Here is a 7,534-nt window from a genome sequence, read left to right on the forward strand (position 1 = left end):
TATAGACTAGGGTTGATTATAAATTATAACAAGTTAATGTGAATTATATAATATTTTTGTTGATTCAATCTAATTTACTTATGATAAATGAAATTGAAATTATGACCAGTCTTATTATTTATTAGTTTAATAATATAAATATAGTGACAACGTAGAGCATGGAAACTCAAACACCATAATTCTCCTGATTGGTTCTAATTGCACGTGTTCTCAGATGATCATATCTTAACCTTGAAGATAAGCTTCAATAAATTAAAACTTTGATAATTAAGATTTTCAAGTGGCGGGAAATGAAAAACAGTAGCATACGTCGACAGCTGGGTTCGAACATGCGCGGGCAGTGCCCAACAGATTTCAAGTCTGTCTCCTTAACCACTCGGACACATCGACTATCCGATTTGATCCCTAAAGTAACTTTATTAGTTCTTAATCTTTATAAAGTAATACTTTAATAAATCAAACTTTGGTAATTAAGATTTTCGAAGTCGATAAAATATAATAGAAATCGGAGGGAAATGAAAAAGGTGGATTTTCGTCGTCGACAGCAGGATTCGAACCTGCGCAGGTAATACCCAACAAATTTCAAGTTTATCTCCTTAACCAATCAGAGTAACACATGTGCTCGGTTCAAGTTAAGGTCTCGAGTCGAGTTCGAATCGAATCAACCCGACTTTAGTTTTTACCGAGGTTTGATCGAGTCGAGTTCGAGCTGCTCAACTGTTGAATCATGTTTTATAATATTTTGATATAACAAATTAAGGCAAAATGTTTTTGGACTTGATTGAATTTGTTCAAAGTTTTCAAAAATAATTCAAAGTCAATTAAACTAGAATTTGAGCACAAAACTATTTTCTGGGTACGTAGTACCTATTGTTCTTACAGTATCGATACTACATGAACAATATCGATATTGTTCATGTGGTACCGATACCAAAGATAAGAGAAGTATCGATACTCTCTAGGTAGTATCGATACTACCAGTTATTTTCCAAATTGCTCAAATTTCATAATGTAAAATAGGTACCGATACTCTAGGGGTACCGATACTACTTTACACAATGATATCAATACCATGAAGCATAGTATTGATACTGGTCAAGCCCAACGATCTTCAACGGCTAGTTTATTAAATATTACAAAGGTAGTACCGATACTCCCTGTCCTGAGCAGTTTTATTTTGTAGAAAAATAATCCCCAACGGCTCCAAAACATCCTCAATGGCTACAAACGACCACAAACTCATTCCAACATATAAAAATAAGTTGAGGACACTTGAAGAAGGTTACATAACACCTATCCAAGCAATCAAACACAAGAGAAGAGCTTTTCATTCTTATTTTATTTTCTCTTGTAAATATTAGTGGTTTAAGCTCATTGAAAATCTTTTAATTGTTTTCTTGTGAGCTTAATTCTTGTAAACACCCTATCTTTAAGAGGTTTTCTTGTTTACTTCTTTTAACCTTGTGTAAAAGGAGATTGGTTCTAGCTTAGTCTTTGAAAAGCTAGGGAGTTGTAAAGGTTATCTCTTTGTCCTGGAAAAGAAAGAACATATTAGTGAATTTGTTAGAAAATCCTAAGTGAGGAGCTTAGGTCGTGGATGTAGACTTGGTTGAGAAGTCAAACCACTATAAATACTAGCGCAAATTATTTCATCTTTCTACTCCTTACTTCTAAACTCAAAAAGCCAATTCATCCCCTATTGGGAAATTATTCGGTTGTTCTATTGAGCTTAATCGGAATCCCAACAATTTATATCAGAACTTGACTCATTAAAAGGTCTAACAACCTTGAGACGATCCTTGAAGAAGTTCTACCAATTCCCAACGCAATCGAGAAGATGGCTTCAACCTTCGAATCCTACTACATTGAAGACTCTCAACAGGTCAACAAGCCACCTTATTTCAATATATCAAATTATGCCTATTGAAAGAATAGGATGATGCTATTAATTCAAGCCAACGATATAGGAGCTTGGAACTCAATTATGAAGGGACACTTCATTCTAACCGACGAGATGGATGATTGGAGTGATGCAGAGAAGAAGAAGTTCTAACTCAATGCAAAGGCTATGCACATTTTATTTTGTGCTTTAGGCTCGGATGAATATGGAAGAGTCTCCTCTTGTTCAAATGCCAAATAGATATGAGACAAGCTCCAAGTCACTCATGAAGGAACCAATGAAGTGAGGTAAACCAAAATTAGTCTTCTCAACCATATCTATAAGAATTTCAAGATGAAACCAGATGAAGACATCAAAGTTATGACAGATAGATTTTCCGTGATTGTCATCAGTCTCAAGGGATTTGGAGAAGTGATCCCTAATGAGAATCTTGTGAGAAAGATGATCTACTCTCTTCCAAAGTCTTGGCAATCGAAGAAAACGATGATTATCGAAGCTGAGGACCTAAAGTCACTCACTCTTGATGAGATTATCGGTTCTCTTCTCACTCATGATTTGATGGTAAAGGAAGAAGAAGATGAAGAAAAAAATAAAAACAAGAAGAAGAAGGTAGGCATTGCCTTCAAATCCACCAATGAGAGTAATCAATACTCAAGTGAAGAGGTGGATGATGAAGAAGAAGAAGAAGAAGAGATGGCCAAACACTTCAAACGATTCAAGAGATTCATGACTTCTAAGGAAGTGAAGCATGAATCAAGCAAAAAGAATAGTCCCCCGGTGTGCTTCGAATGTCAAAGAATGGGGCATGTAAGTATGATTGTCCCCTCTTAAAGAAGAAGGGAACAAGACGGCTTGGAGTGATGAAGATGACTCCAATGATGAAAATGAAATAGCCAACCTATGCCTCATGGCCATCGATAAAAATTCAATGGTAACTTCTAACTCTAGTGAATCCGATTCTTATTCTTTTAATGAGTTACAAGTTGCCTATGATGAATTGTATTTGGAATTTGAGACCATGAGTTCCAAATATAAGATTTTGATTTCAAAATTCAAAGTTGAAAATGATTTTCTCTTGAAAGCAAAATTAGATTTTCAAAAGCAAAATGAAATTTTGAAAAATGATTTTGAGCTTTCAAAAACCAAAATTGAAGATTTGGAAAAAGAAAATCTTGAATTGAAAGTTAAACTTGAATGCTTAACAAAAGAAAAAGAAATCATTTCTAAAAACAATTCATCTATGTTAAAAATGGTAAAATGCTCACATTTCCATTTTCATGGTCATATAGAGCATACTTGTCCTTTAAAGAAAGGAAAACGTTTTAAAATTAGACAAGTATGGATTCCTAAAGGAACAAGGGGCATTGAAACCAATGTTCAAGGATCCAAAACAATTTGGATACCAAAATCCAAATAAATGTCTCTTGTAGGTGTGTGGGAGCAATGGTGATGAAAGTGAAGATACTCAAATGCTCTAACCACACTTGATATGGAATGAGTAACCTCTAAGCTTATTTTGATTATCTTTCATAATTGGTTGCTCATTTGGTTTAAGCTTGTATGAGTTTTGAATTTAAATAATTTTATGTTTTCTATCTCATGTATGTTAAAAAGTGTTGTGATGAACATTTTCTAAAGTTTTAATGATGTTTTCATAATTGTTTGTTCATCATAATGAATTTTGGTCAAAATTGGTTTTAATACTTTGTTTTACAAATTTTAATTTTTGGCATTAATTTAAATGTTTATGCATGTGATTTATTGCAAATGATATCTCTCTAAAAATATATATCAATTTTTTCAAATGCATAACATTTTTGGATAGCTTTATGCACATGCACTTAAATACAAAAATTGGTATTGCATATAGTATATTAGAGTTGGATATATTGAATTTCATGTGGTACTAATATGTTTGTTCATCTTTGTTGAAATTCAATGTCTTTTAAGTGTCAAGCTTTTAAAGTCAAAATTTTGTTTCGAATGCTTTTATTGAGGGGAGCTTTAATTTTTCAAATGATTTTATGTTAAAGCTTACCACTTACTCATCATTGTTACTTTTGAACTTTAAAATTAATTATTTTTGATATAACAAAAAGGGGGAGAAGTATGAGTTTGAAAAATTCAATTTCAAGAATGAAAAAGAGAGAACTTTAATAATTTTCAAATATTTATCTTTTTCATGAAATATTTTATTAAGGGAGAGTTTTGCCAAAACAATTTTTCAAATGTTTTGTTATATCAAAAAGGTGGAGATTGTTAAACCATGTTTTATAATATTTTGATATAACAAATTAAGGCAAAATGTTTTTAGACTTGATTGAATTTGTTCAAAGTTTTCAAAAATAATTCAAAGTTCATTAAACTATAATTTGAGCACAAAACTGTTTTCTGCTTACGTAGTACCGATATTGTTCTTACAGTATCGATACTACATGAACAATATCGATACTGATCATGTGGTACCGATACCAAAGGTAAGAGAAGTATCGATACTCTCTAGGTAGTATCGATACTATCAGTTGTTTTCCAAATTGCTCAAATTCCATAATACAAAATATGTATTGATACTCAAGGGGTACTAATACTACTTTACATAGTGGTATTAATACCATAAAGCATGGTATCGATACTAGTCAAGACCAACGGTCTTCAACGGCTAGTTTATTTAAATATTACAAAGGTAGTATTGATACTCATGAAAGGAGTATCAATACTCATTGTCCTGAGCAGTTTTATTTTACAGAAAATCAATCGCTAACAGCTCCAAAACATCCCCAACGGCTAAAAACGGCCATAAACTCATTCCAACATATAAAAACAAGTTGAGGACACTTGAAGAAGGTTACGTAACACCTATCCAAGCAATCAAACACAATAGAAGAGCTTTTCATTCTTATTTTACTTTCTCTTGTAAATATTAGTGTTTTGAGCTCATTGCAACTCTTCTAATTGTTTTCTTGTGAGCTTAATTCTTGTAAACACCCTATCTGTGAGAGATTTTCTTGTTTACTTCCTTTAACCTTGTGTAAAAGGGGATTGGTTCTAGCTTAATCTTTGAAAAGCTAGGGAGTTGTAAAGGTTATCTCTTTGTCCTAGAAAAAAAAAGAACAAATTAGTGAATTTGTTAGAAAATCCTAAGTGAGGAGCTTAGGTAGTGGATGTAGACTTGGTTGAGAAGTCGAACCACTACAAATTCTTATGCAAATTGTTTACCATTAAACACCCCTAGTGACAAAAAATTAGCATAATTATACATTTAGTCCTTAGTACTTATACATTATAACAATTTGATCCTGATTTTAATTTAATTTAATCCTCTAATCATATTATGACATGTGTCACAACATAAAAGGAAGGTATTTTTTTAATTTAATTGTTATATTTTTCCACCCAATCATATGATGACACGTGTCACCGTCGAATTGGATGAAAAAATGATAGAGGAATAAGAAATCACAAAAAGGGATATGGGGATTGATCCTAAACAAGGTTGCATAAGAAACCAACTCCCAAACCACCAAACTAGTAGCACTACTTGTTTATGAAATGCAACGTATAACATATAACATATTGTAATGAATGAAATAATTTTTTTTTTAAAAAGAAGTAATAATCTCTCATATATATATATATATATATAATCATTAAATTTATTTTTGTACTTAAGTAAAAAATTTAATTTTTTTACTAACAATTATATATATTAATTTATTTTTATTAAAAGATTTATGAAATTATTTAAAAAATAAATTATTTGATAGAGTTAACAATAATTTATATATATAATCATCAAATTAAATTTTCTTAAGTAACAATTTAAAAATTTTAGTAATAATTTCATATATATATTTTAACTCAAAAATATTTAAAATCTTAAATTATTTGATAAATTTAAAAACAATATATATATATATATGTAAATCATTAAATTATGTTTTTTATACTTAATAATAATTTTAATTTTCTTACTAATAATTATATATATATTAATTTATTTTTATTAAAAGATTTATAAAATTATTTAAAAAATAAATTATTTGATAGAGTTAACAATAATTTTTATATATAATCATCAAATTAAATTTTCTTAAGTAAAAAATTTAAAAATTTTATTAATAATTTCATATATATATATATTAACTCAAAATTATATAAAAGATTAAATTATTTGATAAATTTAAAAACAATATATATATATATATATATATATATATATATATATCATTAAATTATTTTTTTAACTTAAGTAACAATTCTTTTTTTTAACTTTTTTCTTTCATTCTTTACAGTATCATATATGTTATATGTTGCATTTTTAAACCAAGCAATGATCCTAGCTTGGTGGTGTAAGTGTTTGTTTCTGATCCAATTAGAGATGGCAACGAGTGAAGTTTTTGGCCAACTCGACTCAATCCGATCCAAAAATTTTATATATTCCACCCGACCTGAAAAATATATACTCTCCACTCGACTCCGATCCAACCCAATTTTTTTAGAGTATAAATCCGACCCACCAGACCCGATATAAAATAAGGACTTAATTAAAAATAATAAAAATTTTAAAGAAATTATATTTTATCCTCGGGTCAGAGTTTTTTTACATTCCACTCGAACCCGACCCGAACCTGGTTTTTTTTTATAAAAAAAATCCGACCCTATCAAGCCGGGTCAAGTCAGAACACGTCGAATTCAAGTTAAATAATCATCTTTAGATCCAACATTACATAGGTTTGATTCCCAGAACCCCTCTTTGTAATTTCTTCTCCTACTATTAATTTTTCATCCAATCTGATAATGACATGTGTCAATAAATAATTGTATCACTTGTGTTTTTCCCCTATAGGAGTGCATTTGGGTTATGCTAAGGGACTGCCTTTGCGAAAGAAATTTATGAACAATGATATTTTTTGCTTTTTAACTTTTTTTAAAGGATTAAAGAATTTTTCGTTAAAATTAATTGTCTAATGTTTCAAACGTTATACTTTTAAGTGATTGTCATTAAAAATCACCGTTAAATCACACGTGTTAAATTCTGGTAATTTTGAGAATTTATTTAAAAATAAAAAATATTATTTAATAAAACCCACTCAACATAAACCCCAACCTTCCCCCTCCCCCTTGCCTTCTCCCATCCCCCACTTCCCCTTCTATGACAGCCGGTTGGCCGGCGGTGTCCATCACTGCCACTATCATCCGCACCAGTATCTACCTCCAATCAAACCCTTGTTGACCTTTCGTCGTAACATATCACCGTTTACCGTGGAGAAGTGTTCGAAGGTTCGTCAGATTTTAAGTCACCATAGTTGTTTTTCGTTGATCCCGAGTTCCATAAGCCACGTCGTCGCCACTATTCGAACCACCGTATAGTTCCACTCAAAGCCTATTCTCATCGTCGCTCCGCCGGCATTCCACGGTTGGTAACGGGTTGAAATGAGAGATTTTAATTTTTTATAATTTCATTAAATTTTAGGGTTTTTTTGTAAATAAATTAAGTTTTTTTACTTTTTTTTCTTTTTTTATTTAAAAATAATATTTTTATTATTATAAAAAATAAAAAAATAACATGCACCTAAAAGTATAACTGAGAAAACATTAAACACCAATTTTTAACGAAAAATTCTTTAGACACCA

General features: G+C 30.4%; 1 non-coding gene across 1 annotated transcript; it reads right to left on the reverse strand.

Moving 5' to 3' along the window:
- Window positions 1–308: 308 nt before the first annotated feature.
- TRNAS-UGA lies at window positions 309–390 on the reverse strand. The gene has a single exon. It is a non-coding gene; the product is annotated as a tRNA-Ser (tRNA).
- Between the last annotated feature and the right edge of the window lie 7,144 nt (window positions 391–7,534).

This window comes from Hibiscus syriacus, unplaced genomic scaffold, assembly GCF_006381635.1.
Source record: "Hibiscus syriacus cultivar Baekdansim isolate YM2019G1 unplaced genomic scaffold, ASM638163v2 tig00111621_pilon, whole genome shotgun sequence".
NCBI classification, from domain to species: Eukaryota; Viridiplantae; Streptophyta; class Magnoliopsida; order Malvales; family Malvaceae; genus Hibiscus; species Hibiscus syriacus.